Below are 27,755 nucleotides of genomic sequence, written 5' to 3'. Positions count from 1 at the left end.
GGACGGCCCTGCTTATTATACTTAGAGATCCAGGCTGCAGAGCAGCAACCATCACAAATACTCCTACACCAGAGGGAAAAGCATCTCTGGAGAGTGTCATACCAAAAACAAATGCGCTTTACTTAAAAGTGACATCCATCCCTTCTTTTCATCATACTTTGACTAGGATTAGTCATATGACACCACCTATCCACAGGTGGGCCAGGAGATATAGCTCTGCCATGTGTCTGGAGGATAGAGCCAGACATTTTGGAGGTGATGCAAATGACTACCAGGGCAAGTAAGTCAAAGACATGGTTTCTGAATCCAAAAGTATTTTACTCCAAAGCCAGGTTTATTTCACAAAACCATATGGCTTTACTCAACTTGCCTAGAGTTCTGGGTCTGGGGAATATCCTTTTGACTTTCTGTTGCTTTTCAGTGAGGATTGTCTCCACCCTAAATTTTCATAGGCTGAGAATAACCCTTCCCTCTCAATTGTCGTACCAGAAAGTATGACCCCTTTGGCCTAAGGCAGATGAGGGCTTGAAAATCAGACCCTGGTGGGATATGGTACTTGTCCCTGTTCCTGCTATCTTCTGCCTCTGTATCTATGCACAAGTAGCATCAAACCACTTTCTGCTATTCCAGTCCCAGAGGTGCTAGAGTGACTTCTAGTACCAGAGCAGCTGGAGTGACCTAACAATTGGCTAGGTACATCCTGACCTATAGAAGATGTGTCCTGGGCCAAAAGCAGGACTTTTTCCTGCAAACTTGAATGGAGCTGATGACAGTGACCTGTCAACAGTGCTGTGACTGTAGTTTAGGGTCATTCACATTTCTCTCTTTATAGGAAGCCCATGGTAGGAGTTTAGAGTAGGCTGTCCAGCAAACAGCCCTGAATCAGAAGTCAGGAGCTTTGAAATCAGTCCTGACTCTGTCATCACTAGCTATGTGACCTGGAGTAAATAACTTAATCTCTGTGAAGTGTGAGTTTCCTTATCTGGAAAAAGAATGACCATTCCAGCATTCACATTTTTTTTTTTTTTTTGAGACGGAGTCTCACTCTGTCGCCCAGGCTGGAGTGCAGTGGCCGGATCTCAGCTCACTGTAAGCTCCGCCTCCCGGGTTCACGCCATTCTCCTGCCTCAGCCTCCCGAGTAGCTGGGACTACAGGCGCCCGCCACCTCGCCCGGCTAGTTTTTTGTATTTCTTAATAGAGACGGGGTTTCACTGTGTTAGCCAGGATGGTTTCGATCTCCTGACCTCGTGATCCGCCCGTCTCGGCCTCCCAAAGTGCTGGGATTACAGGCTTGAGCCACCGCGCCCGGCCTCGCATTCACATTTTTTAAATGAAAATGCCAATCTGCAAATAGCGTGAAAGGCTAACATCTAAATAGTGCTTAATACTTTACAAAGGTTTTCAACTGCCCTGCTGTGTAGTCGTGATCACCGTGATTTCCCCATTGAAGAAACTAAGTCTTGTAGGATTAGTTGAGTTGCCTAAAGTCTCACAATTAATAAATAACAGAAGTGGGACTTGAATATAAGTCCTTGTCTCCAAATATGGTATTCTTTCCCTTGTCTCCAAATCTGGTATTCTTTCCCTTGTCTGAGTCTTTAACTAGGGTGGTCCATAGGATGTGAAAAAGGAATGCACAAGTAAAGAAAGTGGGAGGCAGAGAGAAAGCAGTAGAGGATTTGGATCCTTGAAGACCAGATTTGAATTCCAGCTTTTCCATATACTGGTTTGTAGTCCTTTAAAAGCCATTTCATCTTTCTTTTTCTGTTTGGCAAATGTAGACAGGGCTGATAGTCATGTGGTATATACTGGTACGGCCATATTGCTTATTAAAATACTGAAATCCTGCCATACTATTTAGTGTATTTAGGGGGTTCCAACTGATCCCCTCGTTTGAGGTCCCCTCTCACCTCCTCATACTTTAGCAACAAAAGGGTTGATAGGCTTAGCAGGGGATATTAAGGACCCACTTCACTCCAGGGCTATGGCTTAGCAGAGGATGTTAAGGACCCACTTCACTCCAGTGATTAGGAATAATGGCTACACAGATGAGAGGGTCAACCATAAACCTTAAAGCACTATTTTCTAAAATGTCATAGCAATGCCCTCTGGAAAAATAATTCTGTTGTGTAAAAAACAGTACATAGAATTTTACCGAGGAGAGACTTACTGTACATTAGCCTATTCAAGACTCTGAGATGGCCTGTTGTAAAGGCACTTATTTTACATTTTTAACTTTGATTTTTCTAATATTTGAGATTGTAATTCATTTTCCCCCATATCATCTATCATATCTTCTGCTCATTTTGTGAATCTTAGATTTTGATCCTGAGCTTATTATTTTCTGTCTACTCATTCTCTTACAGTACATCTTTTTATGTGGTGGCTCACTTAGTTTGTAACCCAGATGCTCTTTAGTCCAGGGTGGAGATAGTCAACTTCCTATGGTAGGTTTATTGCAGGTTATTCTAGAGTTCAGCTATCCTAGAATGACAGGAACAAGAAAAAACAATAGTATTATTAACAACAGTGGCAGCTAGTACTGATTGAGTGCTTTTGATAGACTCAGCTGAGTGCCATACATATTATGCTGGTTATGGTGCTTAACTCTGTTTCATTTCAAATGATCGGTCTAAGCCAAGGGGTAGTAAACTATGGCCTGTGGGCTATTCAGTCCTAGGCCTGTGATTGTAAGATACATGAGATAATGATTTTTAAAAATGTTTTTGCAAGGTTCCAGGAAGACTGGTGTGTTACAGAGACTGTATGTGGCCCACAAAACCTATGTTATCATTTTGCCCTTTATGGAAAAAGTGTCAATACGTGGTAATCCCACCTTGTTTTCTAATGGCTAGAATAAGTTTAGACATGTGGTCCATTCAAACAACAAATAGTCATTGAGTCCTAACCACTATATGAATGTTAGGGGCATAGCAGTAAACAAAACAGACACAAAATCGTATTCTTGTGTATCTTGCATTCTAATTTATTAGACTTAATGAGATATAAATCTGTTACTGTTTGGTTGAAGCTTCTCACACCTAAGTATGCAATATTGCAAATGATATTTCCTTTTTATGTTTAGCTATTTCTGTCTTTAAATGTGGTAGTTCTAACTTATAATTGTAAAGGGAACCAGTTCAAGAAAGACCCAGCACATTAAGGGTGACAGAGAAGAAAGTTGAGAATTAATTAATTAAGCTACTGAGTCAACCAATCTTGAATTCTGCCATATCTTAGGACTTCCTAGTATATTAGATAATAATTTTCCTTATTAAGTCCTTTTAAATCAGTTTTCTGTTACCAAAATTAACTAAAGGTATATGTATACACAAGTATTGCCTAATATAATCCTTATGACAACCCTATGAAATATTTATTATTCCATTTTGCAGAGGAAGAATCTTAAGATGAGAGAAATTAATTAATTACATAGTCAACATATTATGTAACATAACCAAGATGAGACTTCAGGTCTCTCTGACTCGAGTTCAATTATCTCCTGCTTACAGAATTTCTGAGCAGAGAGATTGTTAGAAGGAAAGGTAGGAAGCCAATATAGAGACAGTGTTTCATGTCCTGTGCCTGTGTATATGACTGTGTCATTGAGTTTCATCCTCTTTCTTAGATTAGAGTATGTTTCTTTCTTTCTTTTTCTTTTTTTTTTTTTTGAGACACAGTCTTGCTGTGTTGCCCAGGCTGGAGTGCAGTGGTGCAGCCACCTGCACCTCCTGGGCTCAAGCAATTCTCCTGCGTCAGCCTCATGAGTAGCTGGGATTACAGGTATATGGCATGGCTAATTTTTGTATTTTTAGTAGAGATGGAGTTTCACCATGTTGGCCAGGCTAGTCTTGAACTTGTGACCTCAAGTGATCCACTGGCCTCGGCCTCCCAAAGTACTGGGATTACAGACATGAATCACCACACTTGGCCGAGTAATGTTTCTTGACTCCTATCCCACTATGAGAAGACAGCATTTTCCCGTTTGTTGGGCATTCATTGTCCTAAGACAATTGAATAACATACATAAAGAATGAGGGAGTGCCACATCGCCCAGGGAGGGACAAATCTGTCAGTTTCTTTCCCTCTTCTCTACAACCATCTGATCACTTTTCACTTTGTCTACTCCAGCAATACATTCCCATCTGGTCTGTTTATTCACTCCGGCCTTCCAATTCAATCTTCACGTTGCAACTAGAAGATAAAAACAGATTTTTCGGCCAGGCGTGTTGGCTCACGCCTGTAATCATAATACTTTGGGAGGCCCAGGAGGGTGTATCACCTGAGGTCAAGAGTTCGAGACCAATCTGGCCAACATGGTGAAACCCCATCTCTACTAAAAATACAAAAATTAGTCAGGCATGGTGGCGGGCACCTGTAATCTCAGCTACTTGGGAGGCAGAGGCAGGAGAATCACTTGAACCTGGGAGGCAGAGGTTGCAGTGTGCTGAGATTGTGCCTCTTCACTCCAGCCTGGGCAAAAGAGTGAAAGTCCGTCTAAAAAATAAAATAAAATAAAAAGACAGATTTTTAATATGGTCTACAAAGCCTCTTCAGCTTCATTTTTCCTCAAGTGCCGTCCTGCTTTCTCTGTTCTTGTGTACTGACTTTTATCAACCATTAGTTTCTGCCTGGAATGATGTTTCTTCCCTTCTATGCCCAGTAAACAACTATTTGTCCCTTTGATATCTGTTCAAGTTTTTCTTTTCATACAAACCTTCTCTGCCCTCCCTGACTAGATTGACTCCTATCATAAGCTCTTAGTGGGCCATGTGCATTTCCTTCAAAGCACATGGCACAATTGTAGTTTCTCATTAGTGTGTGTGATTACCCATTTATATCTGTCTACCCTACTATATTATATGCTCTAGGAGAGCAGTAGCCACATCTGCTACCCAGTGTGTGGCACACAATAGTTTCTCAGTACATATTTGTGGAATGAATGTGTAAATGTATACAGAAAAGACATTTTACATTTCATCAGTGATTTAAAACAGATTTCAGAGCTCAGGTTGTAGCAGTCTGAGTCCCTGCAGGAAATAAGTGAGATCCTCAAATGGAACAATTTCCATTTTGAACAAGGAAAGTTCAACCTAGGGACTATTTACATAGTTGTAACTTCGTTATAAGGGAAAGTAACAAGGGATGAAGAAGCACCCTGGGGTTAGCAACAGTGAGTTAGAAGTTGGTACCCCCAAAACCGAATGGGCAACTGAAGGGAGAAGTTTGGCCTTAAAGAGAATAGCCATGGTTCTAGAAGAGAGCCACAGGATAGGTGCTGTGGCCATTGTAGAAAATCCCAGCCAAGCCAATGAAGCTCTGCAGTGTCCAGTCATGTCAGAATTATAAAAACAAGAAAAAACATTGTTATCGTCAGCACTCTTTTCCCTTCCTTGACCTCCATCCAGTGCCTCCCATTGGCTAAACCCAACTGAAATCCAGAGGGAAGAGAACTGAATGATGTTCATAAAGGCCTGGACTTTTAGAGAACAGAGCTGGGTGGAAAATGAGTAAATGGATCTAGCAGGAGAAGTGAAAAATCCCAGCCATTGGTCACTGGGACAATTTCCTTTTTTTTTTTTTTTTTTTTTGAGATGGAGTCTAGCTCTGTCAGCCAGGCTGGAGTGCAGTGGTGCCATCTCAGCTCACTGCCACCTCCACCTCCTTGGTTCAAACAATTCTCCTTTCTCAGCCTCCCAATTAACTAGGATTACAGGTGCCCGCCACCACGTCCAGCTAATTTTTGTATTTATAGTAGAGATGGGATTTCACTGTGTTGGCCAGGCTGGCCTCGAACTCCTGACTTTGTGATCTGCCAACCTCCGCCTCCCAAAGTGCTGGGATTACAAGCGTGAGCCACAGCGTTCAGCCGACAATTCCTAATTTTTAAAGAATTGCTAAGATAAATAATGCAAAAAGGTAGCTTGGAAAGTTTTAATTTAATACAATAGGAAGCAGTTACTAAAGTTTGAGAGTTATATAGGTAATGGTAGCTACAAAAAGTTTTCTTATTATGGAAATGCCATGATTAATGAAATGGATTAATGAAAAGTCCATGGGATTTTAAGTTATATGTGAGATAGAATCTTAGCTCTACCATATCCTGATTTGTTAGCCTTGGTTTCCTTATTTATAGGGTGAAGATTATAGTGCCTCTCTCATAGGATAATTGTTAGAATCCATTGTCTGGCACATTGTAGGTGCTCATGAAATGGTAAGTATTGTGAGAAAGGCACGTAGTTATTGTCTGCTATGGCCTAGCACTATAATAAGGTCTCCTCCTGGGAGCTTTTGATGTAATTAGGCAAGCAAAGTCACCAGGAATGGAGCAATTAGAAACTAACAGAACAGGAAATAATGGAAATAATCAAAGACTCAATGGTATATTAAGATCCACAGGAAAGATGCAGGTCACAAGCTCTGACAGATCTGTAGTGAAACTGGACCACTCCTCACCTTTGACGCTTCCCCACTCCTTCTGCCACTCCCTGCACCCTGGATCTTTAAGGAACCTTCCAGTCCTAAAAGCTAGTGCATTGTAGATAATGAGGATAGTGGACGTCAATGAACTCTACCAAGTCACTCAGCTACATGCAGTTAAACCACAGGCTATCCAAGCCAGTAAAAACAGGAGCAGTTTAGAACTCCTTAGTGGGTAGTTCTACCTTAAGACTTTAGTGACATTACACAGTCCAGCTCTGATGCATTGTTTGAAAGTGCCAGGTTCCCCCCCACCCTCCACCCCCTTGCCCACTTCATAAAACTGCTCTTTGCTTACTTGGTGCCAAATGGCTCATGTGTTTACATGAAGGACAGATTAAAGACCACATTGTACTTTTCCTTGTCATTGTGTAAAGGGCATTATTTTCCATGTTGATAAGATCTGGAGGGAAGAATAAAGCACAATGGACTTTTATTTTAATCACTAACCACTCACCCTATCCCACAGAAAGCCCAAAGTTTTTTATGCTTCTCCTGGTTTCAAGGAATCTGCCATTAGGAAAAGTAAAGTCCAGTGGCTCAGATTTTATCCAACGGAGACTTAGCAGTGTCCTTCCCTCATTGGGAAGGGGTTGAGAAAAGAGATAAAGAAGCAGAATGTAATGACCCAGAGGAAAAGCTGAAGTGACAGTATTTATACCTGGAGTTTACTGCCTGCAGCTGCTATGGGACCTGATTAAAGAGTCAGAACAATATGATTCTTGCTCTCAATGGCTTGAGACATTTTGGCAGAGAGGAGCAGATGCCACCTGTGTTAAGTAAGTCAGAGCATATTAGCAACGGACTTGGATAATTCCCACTTCACCCACATAGCCTTCTGTCCTGTGATGCTCTTTCTCTCCTCCATATTTTCTTCAAACAAGGCTAGCAATTCTTCTGTTGCCTCCTCTCTTTTTTCAGTAATATTTGTGCTTTATGTTGTCTCAGTTTGCTCTTGTATTTGAAGTCACATTGGACCAGAAATCAAGAGACCTACTTCTTCCATTAGCTTTGCCATATATCAGTGAACATACCCTTTTAGAACTTCCAATTTTCTCAACTCTTAAGTAATATCTGTTTGCTGCAGTTAACAGTGTTGAGAAACCAGAGAAATACATGTATGTAGAAGTAGCTTTTTTTAAAATTTGAGGTAATATTTACAAATGATTGAATGCATAGATCTTAAGTGTACAGTTTGATGAGTTTTAGAGAATGTATATAGGAATACCTCATTTTATTGTGCATTGAAGATACTGTGTTTTTCACAAAATGAAGGTTTGTGACAAGTGACAACCCTGCATCAAGCAAGTCTGTGGTGCCATTTTTCCAATTGCATGTGTTCACTTCATGTCTCTGTATCACATTTTGGTAATTCTTGCAATATTTCAAACTTTTTCATGATTATTATATCTGTCATGGCGATTCATAATCAGTGATCATTGATGTTACTATTGTAATTGTTTTGAGGTGCCACAAACCGTGCCCCTATAAAATAGCAAACTTAATAAATGTGTGAGTTCTGACTGCCCCACTGACTGACTGTTCCCCTTCTTTCTCCCTCTCCTCAGGCTTCCCTATTCCTTGAGAGACAGCAATGTTGAAATTCGGCCAATTAATAACCCTATAATGGCCTCTAAGTGTTCACATGAAAGGAAGAATTGCATGTCTTTCACTTTAAATAAAAAACTAGAAATGACTAAGTTTTGTGAGGAAGGCAAATTGAAAGCTGAAACAGGTTAAAAGCCAGGCTTCTTGCACCAAACAGTTAGCCAAGTTGTGAATGCAAAGAAAAAGTTCTTGAAGGAATTTTAAAGTGCTACTCCAGTGAACACATGAATGATAAGAAAGCAAAATACCCTTCTTACTGATATGGAGAAAGGTTGAGTCGTCTGGATAGAAGATGAAACCAGCTACAACATTCCCTCAAGCCAAAGCCTAATCCAGAGCAAAGCCCTAACTCTCTTCAAGTCTATGAAATTTGAGAGAAGTAAAGAAGCTTCAGAAGAAAAGTTGGAAGGTAGCAGAGGTTGATTCAGAGGTTTAAGAAGCCATTTTTATAAAATAGAAGTGCAAGTGGAAGCAACAAGTGCTAATGTACATGCTTTAGCAAGTTATCCAGAAGATCTAGCTAAGATCATTGATGAAGGTGGCTAAACGACATTTTCAGTGTAGGTGAAACAGCCTCATATTGGAAGAAGGTGCCATTTAGGACTTTCATAGGTGGAGAGAAGTCACTGCCTGGCTGCAAAGTTTCAAAGGACAGGCTAACTCTCTTGTTAGAGGCTAATACAGCTGGTGACTTGAAGTTGAAGCCAATGCTCATTTACCATTCTGAAAATCCTAAGGCTAAATCTACTTTGCCTGTGCTCTATAAATAGAACAACAAAGCCTAGATGACAGCACATCTGTTTACAGCATGGTTACTGAATATTTTGAGCCTACTGTTGAAAATTACTGCTCAGAAGAAAACATATCTTTCAAAATATTACTTCTCATTGAAAATGCACCTGGTCACCCAAGAGCTCTGATGAAGATACACAAGGAGGTTAATGTTGTCTTCACACTTGGTAACTCAACATTCATTCTGCAACCATGGATCAAGGAGCAGTTTTGATTCTCAAGACTTATTATTTAAGAAATACATTTCATAAGGCTATCGCTGTCATAGATAGTGATTTATCTGATGGATCTGGACAAGGTAAATTGAAAACCTTCTGGAAGGGAGTCACCATTCTAGATGCCATCAAGAACATTCGTGACTCATGGGAGAAGGCCTAAATATCAACGTTAATAGGCATTTGGAAGAAGTTGATTCCAACCCTTGTAGGTGACTTTGAGGGATTTACAACTTCAGGGGAGGAAGTAGCTGCAGATGTGGTCTAAATAGCAAGAGAACTAGAATTAGGAGTGGAGCCTAAAGATGTGATTGAATTGCTGTAGTCTCATGATAAAACTGGAATGGATGAGAAATTGCTTGTTATGGATGAGCAAAGGAAGTGATTTCTGAGATGGAAACTACTCCTGATGAAAATGCTATGAACATTGTTGAAATGACAACATAGGATTTAGGATGTTACATAAACTTAGTGAAGCAGTAGCAGGATTTGAGAGGACCGTTGCCAATTTTGAAAGAAATTCTACTGTGAGTAAAATGCTATCAAACAGCATCACATGCTACGGAGATTCTCTCAAGAGTCAACTCATATGGCACACTTCATTGTCATCTATTTTTTTTTTTTTTTTTGAGACAGAGTCTCGCTCTGTCGCCCAGGCTGGAGTGCAGTGGCCGGATCTCAGCTCACTGCAAGCTCCATTGTCATCCTATTTTTAAAAATTGCCAAAGCCACCCAGCTGATCAACAGCCTCATCAGTTAGCAGTCACTAACAATAAGACAAGACCTAACAGCAAAAAGAGTACGACTCAGATGATCATTAGCATTTTTAAAGCAATACTGCGTTTTTGTTTTTTTTTTGAGATGGAGTTCTGCTCTTGTCGCCCAGGCTGGAGTGCAATGGCACGATCTCGGCTCAGTGCAACCTCTGCCTCCTGGGTTCAAGCGATTCTCTTGCCTCAGCCTCCCAAATAGCTGGGACTACAGGTATGCACCACCATGCCCAGATAATTTTTATATTTTTAGTAGAGATGGAGTTTCACCATGTTGGCCAGGCTGGTCTTGAACTCCTGACCTCAGATGATCCACCCGCCTCGGCCTCCCAAAGTGCTGGGATTACAGGTGGGAGCCACCATGCCCGACCAATATAGCATTTTAACATTAAGGTGAGCAGATTGTTTTTTAGATGTAATGCCATTGCACACTTAATGGACTACAGTGTAATATAAACATAACTTTTTTTTTTTTTTGAGATGGAGTTTTGCTTTTGTTGCCCAGGCTGGAGTGCAATGGCACGATCTCGGCTCACCGCAACCTCCACCTCCCGGGTTCGAGCGATTCTCTTGCCTCAGCCTCCCGAGTAGCTGGGATTACAGGTATGTGCCATCACGCCCAGCTAATTTTTTGTATTTTTAGTTGAGACATATTTGTATTTTTATTTCTCCATGTTGGTCAGGCTGGTCTTGAGGTCCTGACCTCAAGTGATCTGCTCGCCTTGGCCTCCCAAAGTGCTGGGATTACAGATGTGAGCCACTGCGCCTGACCCATAACTTTTCTATATACTAGGAAACAAAAAAATTCATGCGACTTATTTTACTACAATATTCATTTTATTCCACTGATCTGGAACTGAACTTGCAGTATCTCCAAGGTATGCCTGTACATCTGTGTAACCAACACTCCAATTAAGATATAGTATATTTCTATCATCCCAGAAATTTCCCATATGTCCCTTTCATATCCCCTTTCAACCAGTCCTTCTTATCTTGAGGTAACCACTATTCTATCACCAGAGATGTTTTTTCCTGTCCTTGAACTTGTTAGAAGCACTTTGAAAACTGAAAGCCACTGTACAAAATCCAGTATTATTACTGTATCTCAACTAGATGTTACATTATTTAAAAGACCTAGTGTTTTACTTAGTACTGAGCAGAAAGCATGGTAGACACTGACTCAATTCAATATTGAATATATCTTAAAGTAAGTGAAGTATAGGGAAAGGGCCTTTGACGTGGGTTCTGGGAAAGCTGAATTCTAACCTGCTCTGACTTACCTAACATTGTGACATTTAAAACAAAACAAAACATTTTTTACCTTAAGTGTTTCTTCTGCTAAGTAAAGGAGTTGGACTAGATGATGTTGTAGAGTACCTTCATGCTTTCAGAAATTACTTAACGATGATAATGACTAACATTTATTGAATGATTATGTCAGGCAGTACTCTAAATAAATTTATTAACTCATTAATCTTAATAACAGTCCAACAAGGTAAATCTTATTACAGTTGACTCCTGAACAACACAGGGGTTGGGGCTGCTGACCTGTGTGTTTGAAATCCATATATAAATTTTGACGCCTCAAAAACTTAACTACTAATAGCCCACCATTGACTGGAAGCCTTCCTGATAACATAAACAGTTGATTAACATATATTTTGTATATTATATGTATTATATACTGTATTATTACAATATAGTAAGCCAAAGAAAAGAAAATGTTATTAAGAAAATCACAAGGAAGAGGAAATATCTACTATTTATTAAGTGGAAGTGGATCATCATAAAGGTCTTCACCCTTGTCTTCATTTTGAGTAGGCTGAGGAGGGAGAAGAGTAGGGGTTGGTCTTCCCATACCAGGAATTGCAGAGGCAGAAGAAACTCCGTGTGTAAGTGGACCTGTGCAGTTGAAACCCATGTTGTTCAAGAGTGAACTGTATTTCCATCTTAGAGATGAGCTTCAGTGACTTTCAACATTTTGCCATACTCATTTTCTACCTCTCTCCTTTTTTATAGAATAAAAACTACTTTTTTTTTTTTTTTTGAGACGGAGTCTCGCTCTGTCGCCCAGGCTGGAGTGCAGTGGCCGGATCTCAGCTCACTGCAAGCTCCGCCTCCCGGGTTCACGCCATTCTCCTGCCTCAGCCTCCCGAGTAGCTGGGACTACAGGCGCCCGCCACCTCGTCCGGCTAGTTTTTTGTATTTTTTAGTAGAGACGGAGTTTCACCGGGTTAGCCAGGATGGTCTCGATCTCCTGACCTCATGATCCGCCCGTCTCGGCCTCCCAAAGTGCTGGGATTACAGGCTTGAGCCACCGCGCCCGGCCGAGAATAAAAACTATTATGAAAAATTTCAAACATACTCTTATAAGTAGACGGATGGCATTTTTCACCCTTAAATACTCTAGCATGCATCTAAAAAAGGACAATTTTATAACTGTCACACCTAACAAAATTAATAATAATTCTTGAATATTATTTATTTACTACTAAGTTCGTATTTCTCTGATTGTCTTAATGTTTCTTTTTTGGTGTTTTGCTAAATTAGAGCCAAAAATGGTCTACTCGTTTTATTTGGTGGTTGTGCCCCTTAAGCCTCTTTTAATCTAAAATCCCCTCTGCTTGAAGAGGGAGGATTTAGATTGTTGTGAAGGCAGAAGACCAAGGGGTGCCTTTCTACTTTGTTTCTCATACACAAAAATGTGGTGATGAGGTTACAGGAGAATACAGCAAAATCACTTCAGCTTCTTCCTATTTCTTGGACTCTTCACCCACCTTCTTACCTTATGGGTGGCCATCCCTATTTCTGTAGGTCACTTTCTTATGTGAATAGTAAGGGGTTGCTAGGAAGAGGCTGGTGGATTTCCTTGCACTTACCAGAAACAGGGTATATCACTACCAACGGAAATTACTATGAATAGCTCTCAGCAAAACACTTCCGTTGTAATAGGGGCATGATCTCAATGAGGAAATTGCCATTTGAAGATTTGTCTTTGTATACTTTTTTTTTTGATGCAAGAAGAGAAAACATGGGGTTATTTACATTGTAGGGAGGAACTCTTCAAGGTCAGCAGGGGCTCTAGTGAACTCAGCCTGGTTGAGGCTTACCAGCCTGTGCTTTGTGAGATTGAGTAGGCATCCAGAGAACCATGTCCATTCTCTCCATAGTCTGGATTAAATATGGAGACATTCTACTTAGGAATAACTAGAATCGCAGAAATGCACTACTAGCAAAGGCCTAAAGAATAGCCAACAAGTGTTTTCAAATGCTGTTTCCACAAGGCTCCAACCTTGGAGGCACTTTAAGTATTCTGCAAATGTTTTGTTTGAACTTCCTTAAAAAATGTGGTCAATTCTTTATTTTAGTACTAGTCCTTATTTTGGTTTTCTTTTCCAATCTCTCTCTTAGAATTCAATTTTCACTAAACTTTACCAACACTAATAATAAATTAGCCTCATCTCTTTGTCATGAAATCTCTGAAGTAATGATTCCCAAACTGCTATGGAAAAAGCAAGCATTCTTGATGCCAAAATGAATTTTTGAAAAGGTGCTTTCTTCTTGTGTACCTTAGTAAAATAATTTTTTGGAAGTCCATTCTCTTTGGTAGATCTTGAAGCCTGGGAAGACCCATTCTGGAGTGAGAGAATGCTCTCACAGAATAGGAGTTGTGTAAGTTAGGGTTTTTGTTGTTGTTGTTGTTGTGTGTGTGTGTGCAGTAAAAGTCTGAAGCTTTAACTCCATAGAGGCTGGTGGAAGGAATGTTCCTCATCTTGTAAAGATGATTTCCAAGGAAGAGTTTTAAAAGAAATGATTTGGGCCAGGAACTGTGGCTTACACCTCTAATCCCAGCAATTTGGGAGGCTTGAGGCCAGGAGTTTGAGCTTCAGTGAGCTATAATTGCACCACTGCACTCCAGCCTGGGTGACAGGGCAAGACCCTGTCTCTTAAAAAAAAAACATGAGGATAAAGTTGCCAAGTTTAGTATATTAAAATATGGGATGCTTAATTAAATTTGAATTTCAGACAAATAAATGCTTTTCTAAAAGTACATCATATTTGGGACATACACTAAAAACATTTGTCATTTATCTGAAATTCAAATATAGCTGAAACTTGTTGTTTTTCTGAAATTAAAAAATAAGTGGTTTTGTTTTTCATCTGGTGACCCGCTTGAGTAAGCTGCTTTTGTCTGTTATATTCAGAACTCCAGATTTATTAATTTGTAGTCATTCCTCCTATAGCCGTCTTTCCAGTGTGCTGAGGTCCTGCAAGACTCAGAGCCAGGAGAAATGCCTGTGTACTGTGCCACTGACACTTCCTGCACTTAGTGACCTCAAAGAGGTTGACCCCAGGGCGATGAGAAACAAAAGAGGAAAATCAAGTCTTGGGTCCCTGTGAAATCTTTTCTTTCAGGGCTGACCTTGATGTGTTGCAGCCTCCCAGTGGCCTGGTTCAAGTGGTTTCGTGTTGAAATTCTTTTAAGTGATTGTGTTAGTTTCCTTTTGGTAAACCTTATCTCTTCCTTGGAGTGTGTTTTAGTTTGCCTGGATGGAGTTGAGTATTCCATCGGCTCCCTGAGTCCTCACGTCGGACTTGGTTTCTGTGGGATTTCTCTTTGCTTATTTGCTTTAGGAAGAGGCTCGTTGATAAAAGAAGGCAGCCATCTGGGGGCCAGAGAGTCCTCTGGTGCAGCTGCCCACTTGGGACCCTGCCTCCTTCTCAGACTGCAGGGAGTTTACTAATAATCATGGAATGTTTAAGCTGTGAAGCACCTTAATGTGATAAAAGAGCATGGGAAGGGGTCCCCTCGCACCTCCTTCCTTAGTAGTTTCACTTTTTGTCTGTTATACACTGTAGGTTCCCCTGAAAGATATCATTTGATGAAAGGGTTCTACAGCTAGAAATAAGCTACAAAACCAATTCTTAATTATGGCCCTGGCCCTTTACAAGTAAGGAATCTGAAGCCCAGAGAGGTTAAGTGACTTGCCAAAGATAGTACAGCAGATTAGCGGCAAAAAGTGGGAAAATAAAAGCCCAGTTCCTTCAGCTTCCACATGGTGATTTTTATTCAGGACTATGAAAGATAATGTACCAAGTCCTTAACATCATTACATGAGGAATTTACTAGTCGGATTACGCACATTCCAAGACTCAGGCAAGAACTCCTTGGCTCTCCAGTTCACACGCCCTTTATGCGTGATCAAGGAGGCTTGGAGATTGTTTTGATTGCTGCTGGGGGAGAAGCGGGGAATAGGAATGTGTTAAGGCATAAAATGTAAATACCGGGGAGAGGCTAGACAACCATTCTATTCCACACTTATAGAATAAGTAAAAAGATATGAGTTTGTTGCCTGAGAAAAATGTTTCATGGAGGAGAGCATAGAACAATCTTGGACTCTACAATTGGAACACTTACGTGAGTTGTCTTTAGGGTGGAAATGGATTCCAAGAGCACGGGAATGCGACTATGGCATATGTGCCTCTCAGTTTTTCTTTAGCTAATCCTTTTTATGGTATTTCTTCACCTCTGGGTGTGAGACAAATTTGGAATTCTCTTTTCTCTTTCCAGATTCTTTGCTGAAATGTGAGGCTAGGTACTTCACTTTCTTTCTTGTGTCATGTGCTTGTATTATTTGTAAACCTTTCCCTGAGGGATTCTCCATAGTTCTTTATTATATTGTTCCTCAAACACTTCAGGCAACAATAGAGAATCATAAATGCCAGGAACTATAGCCCCAAATATCCCTTATACTTTCCTGTATGTAGAAAAATGTGCCATGTCACAAGGGGATAGAATAATGAGATGTTTAAGGACTGGGGGTTTGGATTCAAACAGACCTGGATTTAAGTCTCAGCATTGACTTTTCTTAACATGTGACTTTTAGTAAGTTATTTTTATCTTTGTGAGCTCAGTTTCTTCAAATACGAAAGAGGTGGATTGGGGGCTGGTATAATAGCCCATTCTTCATGGGATTGCTGTGAGACTTAAATGAGAAATGTGTATGAATTGTGATATGGCTTGGCTCTGTCCTGACCCAAATCTCATCTTGAATTCCCACGTCTTATGGGAGGGACCCACTGGGAGGTAATCATGGGGGCAAGTCTTTCCCATGCTGTTCTTATGATAGCAAATAAGTCTCACCAGACTTGACAGTATTATAAGGGGAATTTCCCCACCCAATCTCTCTCTTTGCCTGCCATCATCCACGTAAGATGTGACTTGCTTCTCCTTGCCTTTTGCAGTGATTGTTGAGGCCCTCCCAGCCACGTGGAACTGTAAGTCATTAAACTTCTTTCTTTTGTAAATTGCCCAGTCTTGGGTATGTCCTTATCAACATTGTGAAAATGGGCTAATACAGGAAATTGGTACCAGTAGAGTGGGGCACTGCTGGAAAGATACCTGAAAACGTGGAAGTGACTTTGGAACTGGGTAACAGGCAGACGTTGGAACAGTTTGGAGAGCTCAGAAGAAGATAGGAAAATGTGGGAAAGTTTGGAACTTCTTAGAGACTTGTTGGATGACTTTGACCAAAAGCCTGATAGTAATATCGACAATAAGGTCCAGGCTGAGGTGGTCTCAGAGGTGGCATTTTGCCCTTGCCCTAGAGATTTGTGGAACTTTGAACTTGAGAGAGATGATTTAAGATGTCTGGTGGTAGAAATTTCTAAGCAGCAAAGCATTCAAGAGGTGACTTAGCTGCTGTTAAAGGCATTCAGCTTTATAAAGGAAGCAGAGCATAAATGTTTGGAAAGCTTGCAGCCTGACAATATGATAGAAAAGAAAAAATGCTTTTTCTGGGGAGAAATTCAAGCAGCTGCAGAAATTTGCATAAGTAAGGAGGAGCCAGATGTTAATCCCTAAGACAATGGAGAAAATATCTCCAGGGCATGTCAGAGGTCTTCACAGCAGCCCGTCCCATCACAGGTCCGGAGGCCTAGGAGAAAATGGTTTAGTGGGCTGGGCCCAGGGTTCCTGTGCTGTGTGCAGCATAGAGACTTGGTGCCCTGTGTGCCAACTGCTCCAGCCATGACTGAAAGAGGCCAACGTAGAGCTTGAGCTGTCGCTTCAGAGTGTGCAAGCCCCAAGCCTTGGCAACTTCCATGTGGTATTGAGCCTATGGGTGCACAGAAGTCAAGAATTGAGATTTGGGAACTTCTGCGTAGATTTCAGAGGATGTATGGAAACTCCTGGATGTCCAGGCAGAAGTTTGCTGCAAGGGTGGGGGTCTCATGGAGAATCTCTGCTAGGGCAGTGCAGAAGGGAAATGTGGGATCGGAGCCCCTACACAGAGTCCCTACTGAGGCACTGCCTATGGAGCTGTGAGAAGAGGGCCACCATCCTCCAGACCCCGGAATGGTAGATCCACTGACAGCTTGCACCATGTACCTGGAAAAGTTGCAGACACTCAACACCAGCCTGTGAAAACAGCTGGGAGGGAGGCTGTACCCTGCAAAGCCACATGGGTGGAGCTGCGCAAGAGCATGGGAACCTACCCCTTGCTTCAGTGTGACCTGGATGTGAGACATGGAATCAAAGGAGATTATTTTGGAGCATTAGGGTTTGACAGCCCCACTGGAATTTGGACTTGCATGTGGCCTGTAGCCCTTTTGTTTTGGCCAATTTCTTTCATTTGGAATGACTGTATTTACCCAATGCCTGTAGTCCATTGTATCTAGGAAGTAACTAACTTGCTTTTGATTTTACAGGCTCATAGGTGGAAGGGACTTGCCTTGTCTCAGATGAGATGTTGGACTGACTGTGGACTTTTGAGTTAATGCTGAAATGAGTTAAGATTTTTTTTTGAGACAGAATCTTGCTCTGTCACCTGGGCTGGAATGCAGTGGCACAATCTCAGCTCACTGCATCCTCTGCCTTCTGGGTCCAAGCAATTCTCCTGCCTCAGCCTCCTGGGTAGCTGGGATTATAGGCATGTGCCACCATGCCTGGCTAATTTTTGTATTTTAAGTAGAGATGGTGTTTCACCATGTTGATCAGACTGGTCTCAAGCTCCTGACCTCAGGTGATCTGCCTGCCTTGGCCTCCCAAAGTGTTGGGATTACAGGCCTGAGCCACCAAGCCTGGCATGCTGAAATGAGTTGAGACTTTGGAGGACTGTTGGGAAGGCATGATTGGTTTTGAAATGTAAGGACATGGGCTTTGGAGGGGCCAGGGCAGAATGATGTTGTTTGGCTGTGTCCCCAACCAAATATCATCTTGAATTCCCAAATGTTGTGGGAGGGACCCAGTGGGAGGTAATTGAATCATGGGGGCAAGTCTTTCCTGTGCTGTTCTCATGATAGTGAATACGTCTCATGAGATCTGATGGTATTATAAGGGGGAGTTTCCCTGACCAATCTCTCTCTTTGCCTGCCGCCATCCACATAAGATGTGACTTGCTCCTCCTTGCCTCCTGCCATGATTGTGAGGTCTCCCCAGCCATGTGGAACTGTAGGTCATTAAACCTTTTTCTTTTGTAAATTGCCCAGTCTTGGGTATGTCTTTATTAGCAGCATGAAAATGGACTAATATAAAGTGTTTTACGTAGTGCCTGGCAAGTGGTAAGCACTCAGTTGCTGCCAGTTGTGTTATTATTATTGACATCTTTATTATTTTTTTTCCATAAACTTAATTTAGAACTCTTATACCATGATCTGGGGTTTGGGTCATTATTTCTTTCATTAAAGAAAATCTCTCTCCTAATCAAAATCTATTTATCTTATTTTAAATTGTTTTCCATTATAATTGCTTAAGTTCTAATTCCATTTGCACCTCATTGTTGAAATCTTCTTTCACCATTCTATATCATTGATTTCTTTCTTCTTTAATCTCTCAATTTACACATTCCCTGTTCTAAATGATCAAGAGCAGCTTCTAACATTTTTCACATATTCTCCTTGTATTATTTTCCTTATGAATGCTGTTATTGAAAACATATTTTTAAAGCTGATTTTTTTATTATGGAAATCTTAAACATACATAAAAATCATCATAAAGAATAGTGTATTTGTCTCCATGTATCTATTGCCCAACTTCAACAATTATCAACTTTTTGTCAATTTTGTTTCTTTTAAATTCTCTGCTCCCCTTTTATTTTGGCCACACTATTTTAAAAGCAAATCCCCAGACGTCCTGCAATTTTATATGTTAATAGTTCAGTATGTATGTCCAATTGATAAGGATTTTTTTTCTTCTAACTGCAATGCCATCATCATGTCTAACAAGATAAGCAATAATTCCTTTTTATCATTCAACACCCAATCAATATTCACATTTCTCTTATTGCCTCAAAAATATGTATATATATTTTTAGAGATGGGGCCTCACTCTGTCACCCAGGCTGGAATATGGTGGCATGATCACAGCTCACTGTAACCTCAAACTCCTAGGCTCAAGCAATCCTCCTGTCTTAGCCTCCCAAGAAGCTGAGACTGCAGGCATGAGCCACTGGGCAGGGCCCCTCAAAAATATTTTTTAACAGTTTGTTTGAATCTGGATTCAAACAAAGCCTACACATTTCATTTGGTTGCTATATCTCGTAAATCTCTTTTAATTAATTACAGTTTCTCTTTCCTAATTTTTTAAATGAGTTTTCTAAAAACTCAAAATTTAGACAGAAAAACAACTCAGACTGCATTTATTATAAAGAAGTCACTTTCTTATGTATTAAATGAGACGTCTATAACTCTCAGTCATGAGATAACTAAAATTAACTTGCCAATTTATCATCAGTTCAGCATAAAGCGAAGAAATTTGATATTTTAGTTAACTTATGCATCTTTATTTCAAGGCTTATTTCCATTTGTCCTTTTAAAATAAAAATAGTTTGGGAAGTTTTCTCCTAAAATGTAAAGTTGGGGCCAACTGACATTTATTATAGCAAGACAGTTTTTACTTTTAAATACCTAATATTAAGTATTTTTCTCAGGAGGAAGAGTCCTTTTACGTCTGCACTCCATTTCCCCAACCCTACCCATTATCACTGATGCAGTCTGGTGATGCTTTCCTGTTCTCCAGGTCTCAGTCTTTGTCTTTGACCTATTCATTGGCTATTTTCAGCCCCAGTGACTTTGCCTTCCCCATGAGTTTGGACAACAGAGGGGATGAGGAAAGCATTTCACTTTTCTTGGGTTTGGAAGGAGGGAAGAACATGAGATCAGTGGAGAAGGAATCATTGAAATAGTCTAGACCAAAACCCTGAGAGAGACAGGAGCCTATAGATCTAAGGTAAGAAGGCTGATTTAGAGAGACATTTAGCTTTGGTGGCTGTGGAAATTATGTTTTATTCAGACTCAAAGTAGAAAGCATGTCCAATCCTAGGTCTAAGGTTTGTTATATTATTATAAAAATCATCTTTAATTTTGTGGATAGAGCCATCACCAGAGATTAAAAGGGCAGTTTTGGCTGGGCATGATGGCTCATGCCTGTAATCCTAGCCCTATGGGAAGCTGAGGCAAGAAGATTGCCTGAGCTCAGGAGTTTGAGATCACCCTGGGCAACATAAGGAAACCCCGTCCCTACAAAAATGTTTTCAAAAAATTAGCCAGGTGTGTTGGTGTACACATGTGGTCCCAGTTACTCGGGAGGCTGAGGTGGGAGGATCACTTGAATCTGGGAGGTCAAGGTTGTAGTGAGCCATGATTGTGCCACTGCACTCTGGCCTGGGGGTCAGGGTGAGATCCTTTCTTTTATTTTCATTTTTTTGAGCTGGAGTATTGCTCTTGTTGCCCAGGCTGGAGTGCAATGGTGTGATCTCAGCTCACTGCAACCTCCACTTCCTAGGTTCAAGCAATTTTACTGCCTCAGCCTCCCAAGTAGCTGGGATTACAGGCACCCGCCACCACACCCAGTTAATTTTTGCTATTTTTAGTAGAGACGAGTTTCATCATGTTGACCAGGCTGAGATCCTTTCTTTTAAAAAGATATAAATAACAACAACAGCAACAATAATAATTTTTATTATAATAATTGGTGTAAACTAGGAAAGAACATGGCCAGTTTGATTCCTAGATAGTGACTCCTCTGTTACTTTAGTAATTTGATTTTTAATATATCAAATTATTTAAAATTCTTTAGAGGGGCACACCATGCAAAGAAATATTCTTTTTTTTTCCAAAGTAAATTATAACCTTTTAATTACCTGTTTTGTAAGTTTTGGCTTTTATATTTTGACATTTCTTGAAATGAGTTCTAGCTAGATATTTGAGAAAATGAAAATAGAATCACTGATGTTACTTGGTCTACAAAGAGAAAATAACATTTCTGTTATATTCATTCTACTATTATACGTGTAAGAGATGCCACATACTCTAATTCTGATGACATCCAAAGGTTCAGTGGATGTATTCTTGAATGTTCTCTGGACATATGTAAACATGTTGAATACAAAAAAACTTTCATTTTTCCTAATAATGGAAAATTAAGCATGCAATTAAATATATGACAGTCATGGATGACTTTGTAAAGGGATTTTAAACTGAATTATACAGCTAATAAAAAATACAACGAAAGGGTATTTACAGCTACTATGAAAAAATTACAAAGAAAACAATAAAATCATCTTTAGGGCTTTCTTATTAAAATTAGTTCTTGCTGTGTAAACATAAACTTTATCCTTAATTTAGGTTTTGTTATATTTTTAGCAAATTATGTTTTAAATTAATTGGTGGTATCAGAAGTATCATTAAAATATGTTAAAAAGATATTATTGACTGAGCAATCTGCAGTCTCAGTGTTGCCAGGAGATGTAGTTAGCTTAACTGAAATATAAGATATTTTTGCCTTTAGTTGTTTATAGTCTTCTTAGGTAAACAAGAGAAAACACATAAAATTATGAAAAAAGAGTGAGTCGCGATTAAGTGACATACTGTGTCTTACAATCACTACTTGGATAAATAATTGATTGGTATGAGCTGAAGTAGTTTGTCTTGTGGTTCCTGATAGAGTTTATAAAATCAAATTACTATTCCAGTATCTTCTTGGACCTAGCCATTTGGTTAAAGGTCAAATTCTTCCTGCCACATATCAGAAATTCCATCTGTAATTTTTATTTGAACATTTCCCTGCCTTTTCCAATAATGTAATCCCACCCTAACCACCCACCAGAGAAAACAACACAGGATTCTTTTGTGTGCTGATGGCATTTTGTGAACAAAAGAACATGACACATGTGATTCAACTGAGTATCTGGATGTCTGCATGATGCTGTAATGTAGTCCTTTGGACAAGAATTACATGCATCTATCTTGGGAGTCACTGTACCAGGGCTGGTGTGAAGAAGCCTTGGACTTTAAAACCAGCCCATAGGCAGAATTCTGTTTTTGAAGGGAAAAAAATAACCCGAGAATGGTGTGTGTGTGTGTGTGTGCACGCACGTGTGTAGTGGCAACAATGGCAAATTTCACAGATAAGGCAACGGCAACAGTTCTCAATTATTTCCTAATAATATTGAGTGAGGGAGGAGCTCTGTCTTTCAGCTTTCAAATTATGTAAGAGGGATGAACTGCTGAAACTAGCATCCTGTACCAAGTAAGTCAGATGCTATATACAAACTTAAGTGCTTCTATTCACCAGGCTAGGTCAGGCTGTAGTAACAAGCCATATCAAAATCTGAATGTCTTGAAACAACAAAGGAGTATTCCTTGATCCCTCTCATGTTCACGGTGGCCCAGCAGAAGATTTTGTTGCACTACACTATTGTCCCTACCTGGGACTTAGGTTGACAAAGCAGCCACCATCTGGAACATTACCAGTCAAAGTGGCAGAACGGAAAACAAAACAAAAAAACCTCTCTAGGGTCTTGTATCTGCATTAGTCTTTAACTTGAATGTAATACAAATTAGTGGGGAGGGTTCCCAGATGGCCAAATAGGAATAGCTCTAGTTTACAGCTCACAGCGTGAGCAACACAGAAGACAGGTGATTTCTGCATTTCCAACTTAGGTACCTGGTTCATCTCACTGGGGCTTGTTGAATGGTGGGTGCAGCCCACAGAGCATGAGCTGAAGCAGGGTAGGGCATCACCTCACCCAGGAAGTGCAAGGGGTCAGGGAATTCCCTTTCCTAGCCAAGGGAAGCCGTGACAGATGGTACCTGGAAAATTGGGACACTCCCACCCTAATACTGCACTTTTCCAATGGTCTTAGCAAATGGCACAGCAGGACATTATATCCTGCACCTGGCTCAGAGGGTTCCATGCCCACGGAACCTTGCTCACTGCTAGCACAACAGTCTGAGGTCAAACTGCAAGGTGGCAGTGAGGCTGGGGGAGGGGCTTCCACCATTGCTGAGGCTTGGGTAGGTAAACAAAGCAGCCAGGAAGTTCAAACTGGGTGGAGTCCACTGCAGCTCAAGGAGGCCTGACTGGCTCTGTAGACTCCACCTCTGGGGGCAGGGTATAGCTGAACAAAAGGCAGCAGAAACTTCTGCAGACTTAAACATCCCTTTGAAGAGAGTAGTGGTTCTCCCAGCATGAAGTTTGAGATCTGAGAATGAACAGACTGTCTCTTCAAGTGGGTCCCTGACCCCCGAGTAGCCTAACTGGGAGACCCTTCCCAGTAGGGGCCGACTGACAGCTCGTACAACCAGATGCCCCTCTGAGGTGAAGCTTCAAGAGGATCAGGCAGCAACATTTGCTGTTCTGCAATACATTATTTGCTCTTCTGCAGCCTCCGCTGGTGATACCCCAGCAAACAGGGACTGGAGTCGACCTCAAGCAAACTCCAACAGACCTGCAGTTGAGGGTGGAAAACTAACAGACATAAAGGACATCCACGCCAAAACCCCATCTCTAGGTCACCATCACCAAAGACCAAAGGTAGATAAAACCACAAAGATGGGGAAAAAACAGAGCAGAAAAGCTGAAAATTCCAAAAATCAGAGCACCTCTTCTCCTCCAAAGGAATGCAGCTCCTTGCCAGCAGTGGAACAAAGCTGGTTGGAGAATGACTTTGATGAGTTGACAGAAGTAGGCCTCAGAAGATCAGTAATAACAAACTTCTCCGAGCTAAAGGAGGATGTTCAAACCCATCACAAAGAACGTAAAAACCTTGAAAAGATGAGATGAATGACTAACTAGAATAAACAGCATAGAGAAGACCTTAAATGACCTGACAGAGCTGAAAACCATGGCATGAGAACTATGTGACACATGCACAAGCTTCAGTAGCTGATTTGACCAAGTGGAAGAAAGGGTATCAGTGACTGAAGATCAAATGAATGAAATGAAGTGAGAAGAGAAGTTTAGAGAAAAAAGAGTAAAAAGACACAAACAAAGCCTCCAAGAAATATGGGACTATGTGAAAAGACCAAATCTAAGTCTGATTGGTGTACCTGAAAGTGACAGGGAGAATGGAACCAAGTTGGAAAACACTTATCCAGGAGAACTTCCCCAACCTAGCAAGGCAGGCCAACATTCAAATTCAGGAAATACAGAGAACGCCACAAAGATATTCCTTGAGAAGAGCAACTTGAAGACACATAATTGTCAGATTCTCCAAAGTTGAAATGAAGGAAAAGATGTTAAGGGAAGCCAGAGAGAAAGGTCAGTTTGCCTACAAAGGGAAGCCCATCAGACTAAGTGGATCTCTCAGCAGAAACTCTACAAGCCAGAAGAGAGTGGGGGACAATATTGAACATTCTTAGAGAAAAGAATTTTCAACCCAGAATTTCATATTCAGCCAAACTAAGCTTCATAAGTGAAGGAGAAATGAAATCCTTTACAGACAAGCAAATGCTGAGAGATTTTGTCACCACCAGGCCTGTCTTATTGCCTTACAAGAGTTCCTGAAGGAAGCACTAAACATAGAAAGGAACACCCAGTACCAGCCACTGCAAAAACATGCCAAATTATAAAGAGCATTGATGCTTGGAAGAAACTGCATCAACTAATGAGAAAAATAACTAGTTAACATCATAATGACAGGATCAAACTCATACATAACAATATGTAAATGGGCTAAATGTTCCAATTAAAAGACACAGACTGGCAAATTGGATAAAAAGTCAAGACCTATCAGTGTACTGTGTTCAGGAGACCCATCTCACGTGCAGAGACACACATAGGCTCAAAATAAAGGGATGGAGGAAGATCTACCAAGCAAATGGAAAAAAAACAAAAACAAAAAACAAAAAAAAAAACGGGTTGCAATCCTAATCTCTGATGAAACAGACTTTAAACCAACAAAGATCAAAAGAGACAAAGCAGGCCATTACATAATGGTAAAGGGATCAATTCAACAAGAAGAGCTCACTATCCTAAATATATATGCACCCAATACAGGAGGACCCAGATTCATAAAGCAAGTCCTTACAGACCTAGCGAGAGACTTAGCCTCCCATAGAATAATAATGGGAGACTTTAACACCCCACTGTCAACATTAGACAGATCAATGAGACAGAAAGTTAACAAGGATATCCAGGACTTGAACTCAGCTCTGCACCAAGCAGACCTAATGGACATCTACAGAACTCTCCACACCAAATCAACAGAATATACATTCTTCTCAGCACCACATCGCACTTATTCCAAAATTGGCCATGTAGTTGGAAGTAAAGCACTGCTCAGCAAATGTAAAAGAACAGAAACTATAAGAGACTCTCTCTCAGACCACAGTGCAATCAAATTAGAATTCAGGATTAAGAAACTCATTCAAAACCGCACAACTACATGGAAACTGAACAACCTGCTTCTGAATGACTACTAGGTACATAACAAAAGGCAGAAATAAAGATGTTCTTTGAAACCAATGAGAACAAAGACACAACATACCAGAATCTCCAGGACACATTTAAAGCAGTGTGTAGAGGGAAATTTATAGTACTAAATTCCCACAAGAGAAAGCAGGAAAGATCTAAAATCGACACCCTAGCATCACAGTTAAAATAACTAAAGAAGCAAGAGCAAACATACTCAAAAGCTAGCAGAAGGCAAGAAATAACTAATATCAGAGCAGAACTGAAGGAGATAGAGACACACAAAAAAAACCCTTCAAAAAATCAGTGAATCCAGGAGCTGATTTTTTGAAAAGATCAACAAAATTGAGAGACCGCTAGCAAGACTAATAAAGAAAAGAGAGAAAAATCAAATAGACACAATAAAATGTGATAAAGGGGTTATCACCACCAATCCCACAGAAATACAAACTACCATCAGAGAATACTATAAACACCTCTAGACCAATAACAGGCTCTGAAATTGAGGCAATAATTAGTAGCCTACCAACCAAAAAAAGTCCAGGACCAGGTGGATTCACAGCCAAATTCTACTAGAGGTACAAAGAGGAGCTGGTACCATTCCTTCTGAAACTATTCCAATCAATAGAAAAAGAGGGAATCCTCCCTAACTCGTTTTAAAAGGCCAGCATCATCCTGATACCAAAGCCTGGCAGAGACACAATAAAAAAGAAAATTTTAGATCAATATCCTTGATGAACATTGATGCAAAAATCCTCAATAAAATACTGGCAAACCTAATCCAGCAGCACATCAAAAAGCTTATCTACCATGATCAAGTTGGCTTCATCTCTGGATGCAAGGCTGGTTCAACATATGCAGATCAATAAAAGTAATCCATCATATAAACAGAACCAAAGACAAAAACCACATGATTATCTCAATAGATGCAGAAAAGGCCTTCGATAGAATTTGACACCCCTTTATGCTAAAAACTCTCAATAAATTCGGTATTAATGGAACATATCTCAAAATAATAAGAGCTATTTATGACAAACCCACAGCCAATATCATACTGAATGGGCAAAAACTGGAAGCATTCCCTTTGAACACTGGCACATGACAGGGATGCCTTCTCTCACCACTCCTATTCAACATAGTATTGGAAGTTCTAGCCAGGGCAATCAGGCAGGAGAAAGAAATAAAAAGGTATTCAATTAGGAAAAGAGGAAGTCAAATTGTCCTTGTTTGCAGAGGACATGATTTTATATTTAGAAAACCCCATCATCTCAGTCCAAAGTCTCCTTAAGCTGATAAGCAATACAAAATCAATGTGCAAAAATCACAAGCATTCTTATACACCAATAACAGACAAACAGAGAGCCAAATCATGAGTGAACTCCCATTCACAATAGCTTCAAAGAGAATAAAATACCTAGGAATCCAACTTGCAAGGGATGCGAAGGACCTCTCCAAGGAGAACTACAAACCACTGCTCAAAAAAATAAAAGAGGACACAAACAGATGGAAGAACATTCCATGCTCATGGATAGGAAGAATCAATATAGTGAAAACGGTCATAGTGCCCAAGGCAATTTACAGATTCAGTGCCATCCCCATCAAGTTACCAATGACTTTCTTCACAGAATTGGAAAAAACTACTTTAAAGTTCACATGAAACCAAAAAAGAGCCTGCATTGCCAAGACAATCCTAAGCCAGAAGAATAAAGCTGGAGGCATCATGCTACCTGACTTCAAACTATACTGCAAGGCTACCATAACCAAAACAGTATGGTACTGGTACCAAAACAGAGATATAGACCAGTGGAACAGAACAGAGTCCTCAGAATTAATACCACACATCTACAACCATCTGATCTTTGACAAACCTGACAAAAACAAGAAATGGGGAAAGGATTCCCTATTTAATAAATGGTGCTGGGAAAACTGGCTAGCCATATGTAGAAAGCTGAAACTGGATCTCTTCCTTACACCTTACACAAAAATTAATTCAAGATGTATTAAAGACTTAAATGTTAGACCTAAAACCATAAAAACCCTAGAAGAAAACCTAGGCAATTCCATTCAGGACATAGGCATGTTCAAGGTCTTCATGACTAAAACACCAAAAGCAATGGCAACAAAAGCCAAAATAGACCAATGGGATATAATTAAACTTAGAAGCTTCTGCACAACAAAAGAAACTACCATCAGAG

At 40.4% G+C, this 27,755-nt stretch overlaps 1 protein-coding gene and 1 long non-coding RNA gene across 4 annotated transcripts in view; one reads left to right on the top strand and one right to left on the bottom strand.

Moving 5' to 3' along the window:
• TARS1 (threonyl-tRNA synthetase 1) overlaps window positions 1-27,755 on the bottom strand; it is a 1,036,507-nt gene that overhangs the window by 81,252 nt on the left and 927,500 nt on the right. The gene's annotated exons all lie outside the window — the stretch shown is intronic.
• The window catches only part of LOC126956711 (uncharacterized), a 362,843-nt gene that overhangs the window by 3,793 nt on the left and 331,295 nt on the right, over window positions 1-27,755 (top strand). For 2 of the 3 annotated variants that reach the window (XR_007726455.1, XR_007726456.1), the window contains exon 2: window positions 16,113-16,145. The exons of the other annotated variant lie outside the window; for it this stretch is intronic. This is a non-coding gene — a long non-coding RNA (uncharacterized LOC126956711). The remainder of the gene's footprint in view (window positions 1-16,112; window positions 16,146-27,755) is intronic. 3 annotated transcript variants of the gene reach the window in all.

The sequence above is a fragment of the Macaca thibetana genome, chromosome 6, assembly GCF_024542745.1.
Source record: "Macaca thibetana thibetana isolate TM-01 chromosome 6, ASM2454274v1, whole genome shotgun sequence".
NCBI classification, from domain to species: domain Eukaryota; kingdom Metazoa; phylum Chordata; class Mammalia; order Primates; family Cercopithecidae; genus Macaca; species Macaca thibetana.
Note: the sequence above shows the minus strand (reverse complement) of the source record. Positions and strands in the feature narration are given on the sequence as shown.